We start from the raw sequence: 9,039 nt of genomic DNA on the forward strand, positions 1-9,039 counted from the left end.
TCCTCTAGGCTACTTAAAATAGGGCCTATTCCTTTATTTTAGTAGATAAAGGTAATAAAAGAGGTCTTAGTAACGACCCGGCGATATTATTATTATTATTATATTACTCTAGAGGCTATTTAAACCTAAATAACCTATCTAGTACTTCTATAAGATAAATCGGAAAGGAAAAACCTGGTGGCCGGGGGGAAAACCCTTCCTGCGTTCTTGATTGCTATTATGTGTCGCCCCGCGGCGGGGGCGACAGGTGTCTGGTGCGTAGGAGAGTAGGGTGCGCAACCGCTCAGGATTATATCTAGCGGTATTACTTGGAAAGAGTGCAAGTATAAGTTCCGGGAGTATCAGGCCTAGGTCGGATTTCTATCTATTGATATAAACTCGGGGTACCCAGTTGTACGTAGGGTCGCGCGCGTGGTAGCATGTACCGTGAGGTCACCGGTCAAAGGTATGGTTACTTCTTTAATTATGACTGACTAATTAAGAGGAAAGAAAGGAAGCAAAAGAGTAATTACACGATATGGCCTTTTTGTGCGTGCCGTAGTCACGTGTATTGGCGCAGTCGGGCCGGGCTGCCCGCGTGCCCTACCGGGCTCAGGGGTAAAGGGGCAAAAGGGGCCAAAGTGGCCACATCGTGCGCATCGGGTGTGCGCGGCACATCCGTCGCAATATGCCCAATTGGGCACCTTACGACAGCGATTCCGACATTAGCAGCTTCTCTTTTTATAGAAGCAAACATCGGAATCGCTAGGATATAAGGCGCACATATAGAAAGAAAAGTGCGGCGCGGTCTCGGCAGGTTGTGCCGCCGATAGCGCTATTGCGCCGAGCGGCCGGCTCGTACAGGCTTATACCGTACGGCCGGTATAATGTTGAATATCGCAGCTAAAACAAAGGGGCAAAAAAGGGCAGTAAAAGCAGCAAATGCACACAACATTAAACATAGGAAAATCCACACACTTGCCACCCATAACATCACTAATACCTCCTAAATACAGTCAGACATTGACCGGCCTCTTTACCCACCCTTCTACACATATAATAGCCCTATTTTAGTCGACGAAGGTCTTAAGGGCTTTATTAGGCGTTCCCTTAGTTATTACATCGGCGAGATTGTTATTCCCATTAATCTAACGGATCTTATATATCTCCCGGCGCTTGTATAACTATCGTAAGGCTATAATATCTATTATAAGCCTTTTCTCCTTAGTGGTGCCTAGCTTGATAAGGCATTCGTATAACGAAAACAAATCCATATATACAACTATAGGGATCTTCGGCAATCCCAGCCTACTAGTAATCATATTGAGGGTTATACCTATCGCATATGCGATATCGACCCCTTGCACTATACTATACAGCTCTGAAGCGAGTGCGCTGCGTATTATACGCTTACTTTTTGTAGAGCTATAAGTGATGATATTATCTATCAAGTTGAAGGCATTATCTATTGTATCTTCCTCGTTCCCCAGCACAATCACATAACCAATCTGGGAGCTTAAATCTTTATTATTGGCAAAGCATCCGTTAATAAATAAAAAGATCTTAGCTATATTAAGGGCCAAATTAATATACTATAAGCCACGATCCTGGTTATCGCGCTACTATTAGAGGCGCTTATTCAACCTCGCGATATCGTCAGAGTTAGGTTGCTGGTATTGTGCTGCGATAGATAGGTCAAAAGACGCCTCGGGCTGGCAGACCGTAGCTATATAAGCACTGCGAGCTCGTTGCTTAACGTAATTACGCTAGGCCGTAGGCGTATTCTTATCGATGGTCGTGATCTTCTTACTTTAACCTTTCTGGCATAACGTTATTATGCCGTCGGTAGTGGCCGTCAGTATACACCCGTTAAATATCAGGGGTACGGTTGGCGATAGCCTCGTCTTAGGCTTAGCGCTAAAGCCTGCCTTAGTAAGCTCTAATTCCTCCTATTAGAAGAAGGTATCATTACTTAATCTCAGGGTATCATCAGTCTATATACCCACGATACTGAAGCATATAATATCGCTAGTATCGCCAGTACGGTCAGTAACATCAGTGCGGTCAGTATCGCCAGTAGATATCAGCAAATAGGGGTTATAGGTCGATATGGTCATACCCAACTTCTCGCGATAGTGCTGGAAGTATATTACCTACTAGTGGGTGCCTGCCTTAGCTATTCCGTACAGTAGCTTTACCACTTCTATAATCGTATTATCGGGGTATAATACGCTATCTGCTTAGGTAGCTTGGCAATAATCGATCTATTAAGGGTGGTAGATGACTGCACATAAGCCTATATGATATCATATATCTAGAGAAATAAGCCGTAAGAGCGTTATAGTGATGGGGCCAATGATATAAGTAACCGTTAACTAGCCCATTAGATTGTAGGGGACTGAATTAATATCAATTGCTTCTCATCATTACTATAGCCTTATATCACGAGTCGTAATTTTTCATATAGCGTATCTATGCCTTTACCCTTAATCTCTTATACTATGCATAAGTTAAATAGGCGTTAGGCTCTATATTAACCGATATTAAAGGTGATAAATCTAAATATATTACGGGCCTATAGTGCTTCTATTTCTATATGGTCAGACTGCTCAAAAGGGTCTCCGGGAGTTATAATCTTTCCTTCCCGGTATAATTAGCTAGCAAGCTATAGGTCGGCTTACTCTTTCGCGATAAGGAAAAAGATATCGATAATAGTATTAGAAGCTATAGCGTTAACGAGAGCTTCTTCTTAGTCCTTATTGATTATAACGTCGGATACCACCCTTACTAGTAATAGTGATAGTAGCCTAGCTTAATCAGACCTAATAGCTGGCGACGGATATATCGCGGCTGCAGGTGTCGATGATATCTCGGCTGTAAGTATCATCGCGGCTAAAGGTATAGCTGCAGCCGGTATCCTGACTTCTAGCCTGCTGGGGCGGGCCGGGCCTTCGGTATAGACGATATCTTCAGCATTATCGGGGTCGTAGTTATATAGCTTGACGACCATCGACCGGAACTTAACGGGGCTATAAGGCATTTGCACAATATAGGTCTTACTATCGAGGCTGATTAGCCGGTACGGCCCGTACTCTCCACCCTTTTCTCTCTATACCTATATATCGGACTATAGGGGTAGTTCGTAGATAGGCCACGTATCTAGGCCATTTCATTAAGTAAAGGCATCGCAGACCTATCGTCTAGCGAGGTATTTTCTAGCTTTATTAGTAGCCTTTCGTAATATCGAGGCGTATTATAATACTAATAAGCTAGGGGGTGAGTCATCCATAAGTCGGGGATACGCTCCAAAGACTGATAACATAGGTACTAAGCCGTTAGGCCTAGCAGAATTATTAACGGCTTTAATAGCTAGCTATAGTTTCTATTCCCTTATTAATATATCGCCTACTTTATTACTAACGATAGTATAGGCTCGGCGTAAGGGAGCGTAATATCTCTCGACTTTACTAATACTATTATGGGCTTCTATAGGAATTTTATCCATATTGATAGATAAAAGCCGGGCATTATAATGGAATTCAGCAGAGGCGAAGTTAGGTCTAGCATTATAAACTATCCAGTCCGGCAGGCCAAAATAGGTATCGATCTAGCATTCCTTAAGGGCATTCTAAACGTCTCAGGCCTTCTATCTTTATGGGTTAAAGAACCTAACTACCTAGAAGCTTATTGCGGCATCCATAATATATAATACCGGCCGATTATCAATATAAAGGATATCTACAATTATCTTATAGTTAAATTAGCAGTCATCCTTTAGAGTAAACTTAAATCGGTTAGGTGCCTTTATATTCATCTAGCATTAATAGCATATATAGGTAATACTCTCAATGATATTGCAGTCGATATTATTATAACCAGCCCTTTGAAGCAATTTAATAAGCTTATTGATAGAGGGGTGCCTAAATCGACGATAGAGCTAACGGATTTCCTATAACGATAGATGAAAGGCTACAGTATCTATGGCATTGAGAGTCCACTATAGATATCCCTATTTCCTGATAATTAGAACCTTAATATCCCCTTAGATTAATAGGTTATCAATATTATTAAGCTTTATACCCATTCTATCCATATCCATAATAGAATATAGGAAGGGGGTGCCGCTATTAAGGACGTAGAAAGGGATATTGCCGAATATCATCGGAATATTCAATATACCGGAAGATATGGCAGAGCTAGCGCCGAAGTTTATTGTATGCTTTTTATCAATCGCCTCAATAGTCAGTATCTTTATCAATCTTATCAAGGCCTTTGCTTAATTTAGGCCTGCTATTAATAGGCCGGAGGCGCCGGTATCCGGTAGGATTCTGCGGAAGGTATAGTTACTATAACGTTCTTATTTTAGAAAGACAGAGTTACAATCGGGTAAGGGCATTTAGAAGGGGTAGGTCTATAAAGAAGGCGTGCCGGCATAATTCATCTTACAGGGCTTACAATATCTCAATAGATAATAATAGTAACGGTTCTTACCTAGGGGCTAGGAAATACTGTATAGCTATAATTTGCGGTATAGCAGCATTCTCTATATCCCAGTTTGTATCCCCTACCATTATTACCTCGATATTACCGATAATATCATTAAGTTCAGTCTCTTCTTCTTCGAGGCCTTAAGGACTAGGCTCTTCGTATTCCTATAAGAAAATACGGAATTTCTTATTATTAGGGGTAGTGCGGTAGGATCGGTTCTTCATCTATCGGTCTTTTGATTCTTATTGCTCTTTAGCAGAATAGTTAGATAACTAATACCCTATTTTATTGCAAATAAAGTATCTTCTTTGACAGGGCCTAGCTAAAAAGGCATAATTCTATTATTCAAAGCGGCATTAAGGGGGTCCGTATCGTTAGGGGCATTAATACCGATTATGGGATTAACCATATCTACGATCTATAAATAACGCCATATTATCAGCGATATTAACATCTTCAACATCCTAATGTTATTAAGGCTGTTATTAAAGGAAATGATGCTGTTAAGTCATATAGGTAGTCTCGTAAATAGAAAGGGATCGCCGTAGGTTAGCGGCAAGGCCTGCAAATATAAGGGCATAACGATATAAGGCCTAGCTATACTTAGGGGTATCCCTTACAGCATTAAGCACTTACTGATAAAGCTCTATATTAGCTATAAAGGGGGAAAAAGACCACGATATAGGCATTAAAGTTCTTCCAATAGGATATTAAAGCATTCTAGCTTTAACTTATCGGGATGTTTTGCGATAGTTAATTAGAGCGTTATTTTGTTCTAACGGTACAAATAGAATTGCTCCATGCTCTTATTTTCGAAATAGCTCTTAACTTTACGGACTATATCGTCAAAAGTGAGGGTATCACAAATGCATTCGATATTATTAAAATAGTAGGTCTTAGCATCGCCGATAAGTATAATTTAAAAAGCTCTAGCGAATGCATAATTAGGTAATCCTAGCAGGCGGCACTTACTCTTAAAGGCTACCACCTTTAGTATAAGGAAGTCATCCATTTTGCTACTATATCTATCCTTAGTGCGGTAGCTACATAAGAGGTTAGATATCTTCTTCAACACATTATCATATCCGGTTCGGGTATAATCTTCTTAGTAGTATTCTAAAAGGTATTCCGGAACGCCTTATCGGTAGCCTTACAGTAGGCTAGCGGGATTTCTAGCTAGGTTATCCTATAACCCGAGTCGGTCCGGGTTTACCGGTACTCCTATTAAAACCGTCCGTTCATCAGCCTAAGTAGGCCGATATTAGCGGGAAAGGCCGGGTGCCGTGCCTATTTTTGGTATTATCGGATAAGGCATTTAGGCCCGATATCTAGTATCAGGGGCATCCTCTATTAATAGAAGCATATCATCAGGGCCTATAACCCAAGCTCTGTTGGGTATACTATAACCTCGAGGGGCATTAAGGTAGCCGCCTCGGCTAGCCCGGCTAGGGGTATAACCCCTAGGGTATAATATTTGATCGGTCGGGCTATAGTCTTCATCGGCTATTGCATATAATTAATAGCGGGAGCTTTCCCCTGTTTCGAATAGTGACTTATTATAAATAGGCGTCTTCCCTTTTAGTTATTAGGACCAGCCCCTTTCTTCTTCGGTAGGGGCAAGGGTAAGGGGCTTTTTCGAGGTAAAGGGGGGAATAATAGGTTATTATAACTATAATTATGCCACCTTTAGTATTGCGAAGTCCCTTAATATTGAGGCTTATAAGGATCTTCTTAAGGGTCTTACTACGGTAGGTGCCCGTAATGAATTTCATAAGCCTATATATAAGCCTATAACTTCTTAATCGAAATTGCCGATAGGTACTAATGCTTCCCTATAAGGGTTGAGTCGTAACCAGAACATCTTACGCCCTAATTAACGGTCGATCTCTTCTTAAGGCTATTCAGGGTTCTATTATTATTGAAGGCATTCCATTAAAGTAGGTATTATAATAGAGCCTAATACTCCGATATATACGCCGTGATCCTATAGGTATATACGGAATTCGCATAGGAATAAAGGATTAACGCGGTTAAATAGCTATTTATCCCATTCACTATAGTCTTTATAGAATAGTTCCTATAAGTCATCATCAATTATACGGTCTTTCTCATAGGTATAGATTAAGAAGGCCAGGCGGTTATATAATGCCACAATAGTGGCATCAGGGGTAATAGGCTCTATCGCGGTGGCCTAGTTATTATCAAGTAAGGGGGCAAATTGTTATAGCCTTTTAGGCAGTGCTGGTTATAATATTGATGATCGTAATCGTGCTATAGTATTGAGAGAAGGGTTCGAGGGGGGGGGGGGATGTATTGCAAAGAGTGCAAGATTCACTTTTGCAGGGAGTATAAGATTCGATCTTGCAGGGAGTATAAGATTCGAGAGGGCTTTTATCCGTAGGGGTAGGATAAAAGAAAGAAAAGAAGGGGTTAGTTAGCAAGATAACCGTTCAATAGAATAGGTTATTTACCTCCTATAGTTAGCAGCAGACCGTTCAATAGAATAGGTCAGCCGCCTCCTAGATACTAAGGGTATCTTTAAAGATCGTGATAGTTAGTATATTTTCTTCCTTCGTGATAGACGAAGGTAGAAAAGGTCTATATTATTCTTCTAATTAGTTGGCAGCGTAACCGTTTAACGGAATAGGTTATCTGCCTTCCTAATTAGTACGATTTGCAATAGAAATTGTCTCTTTAAGAGTAATCTTACTAATCTATAATGCACCGTTCTTTACGGGATATAATCCTATAAGTGGTGGTTATCACCACTGATTAGTATTAATATAAACTCGGGGTACCTAGTTGTATATAGGGTCGCGCGCGTGGTAGTATGTACCGTAAGGTCACCGGTTAAAGGTATAGTTACTTCTTTGATTATAACTGACTAATTAAAAGGAAAGAAAGGAAGCAAAAGAGTAATTACACGATATGGCCTTTTTGTGCGTGCCGTAGTCACGTGCATCGGCGCAGTCGGGCCGGGCTGCCCGCGTGCCCTACCGGGCTTAGGGGTAAAGGGGCAAAAGGGGCCAAAGTGGCCATATCGTGCGCATCGGGTGTGCGCGGCACATCCGTCGCAATATGCCCAATTGGGCACCTTGCGACAGCGATTCCGATACTATCGGATGCGAAGTTTTTGCAATTCTTAAGGTCACTATAAAAGCAGAGCCTTACTAGCTAGCTAGATGGCACAAGACTGTCTGCGACCTGTGAACTAATCTTAGTATAAATACTAGATTTTTCACCAAGTCCTAAGACTATACAAGTGCTATAAAGCAAGGCAAGTGTAAAGGCAAGGCAAATATAAGATAACCAGAAACGCAGGGAAGGTGGAAGTTAAGAGGCATATAGTGCATTAATAGACTCGATTGTGCTGCCCTTCTACTATCTAGAAAGAAGGGGAAAAGCTATCCTATATATACACGAAGGAGGGGTGGGCCCAGGCATCCAGGGAAGCCAGTAAGAGGGCTCCCCGTAATGCTCGCTATGATACGTCAGCAACCCCGCTATATCCGACCTTTCCAACCACCCTAACCACCGCACTAGTAATTAGTCACCGCACTAGTAACTAGCCACCACGCTAGTGACTAACCACCACACTAGTGGACTAGCCACCACGCTAGTAGGCCACCACGCTAATTTAGCAATGCCACACCACACTAGTAGGCCGCCACCACGCTAGTAGGCAACCACGCTAATTTAGCAATGCCACACCTTTTCAACAAGGCCTACCTTACTTGATATACAGTAAATAATCCACTGAAAATCCTTAAGGTAAAAGGCAAAGGCCTAAGGTAATACTACCATAAGTCCAAGAGGCGGTATAAGGGCCAGAAGGTTAGTAGGCCAGTAGGGCATAAGGCCAGCAGCCTAGTAGGCTACTATAGGATTTTAACACCCCCTCTGATTAGCTACTGTAGTAGCAAGCTAATCGTGTAAAGGATAGGGAAAGAAAATGCAGTAAAAAGTGCTAAGGAAAAACATAGGAAAAACCTTAGTAAGTTAATATAAGTTAGTATAAGTTAGCAGGCCCTAAGACCTAGTAACTCGCGGAACCTAGTAAATTTAGGGCCCGGCAGTGGCTTCGTAAGACCATCAGCAGGCATACTATTAGTAGGTAAGTAGGTAATTTTAACCAAGCCCAGCTGGGCTTGCTCCCTAATATACCGGAATTTTAATAGCGTATGCTTAGTGCGAGCATGCTGATTAGGGTCGTTAGAATTCGAAATAGAGCCCTGGTTATTGCAGTATAGCGGTATAGGGCGTACAATATCAATTTCCAGCTCCTTACAAAGGTTAGAAAGCCACTGTACCTCACGGATAGTCTCAAGTAATGCATCAGATTCAGCTTCTAAAGTAGAAAGCACTACTAAAGAGGCTCTCTTAGAACGCCAGCTAATAGGACCACTATTAATAGTAGTCAGGAAGCCTCCAGTAGATTTAGAGGTTTCTTTACAGCCAGCAAAATCGCTATCAGAATAAGCGGTTATAATAGGCTGTTGGTTGCTTTTAGTAGCACTAAAGCAAATAGCTTGGTTCTCAGTGCCTTTAAGGTAGCTAAAGCTGCTTTTCGCA

This window comes from Ustilaginoidea virens, chromosome 3 (genome assembly GCF_000687475.1).
Source record: "Ustilaginoidea virens chromosome 3, complete sequence".
NCBI lineage: Eukaryota > Fungi > Ascomycota > Sordariomycetes > Hypocreales > Clavicipitaceae > Ustilaginoidea > Ustilaginoidea virens.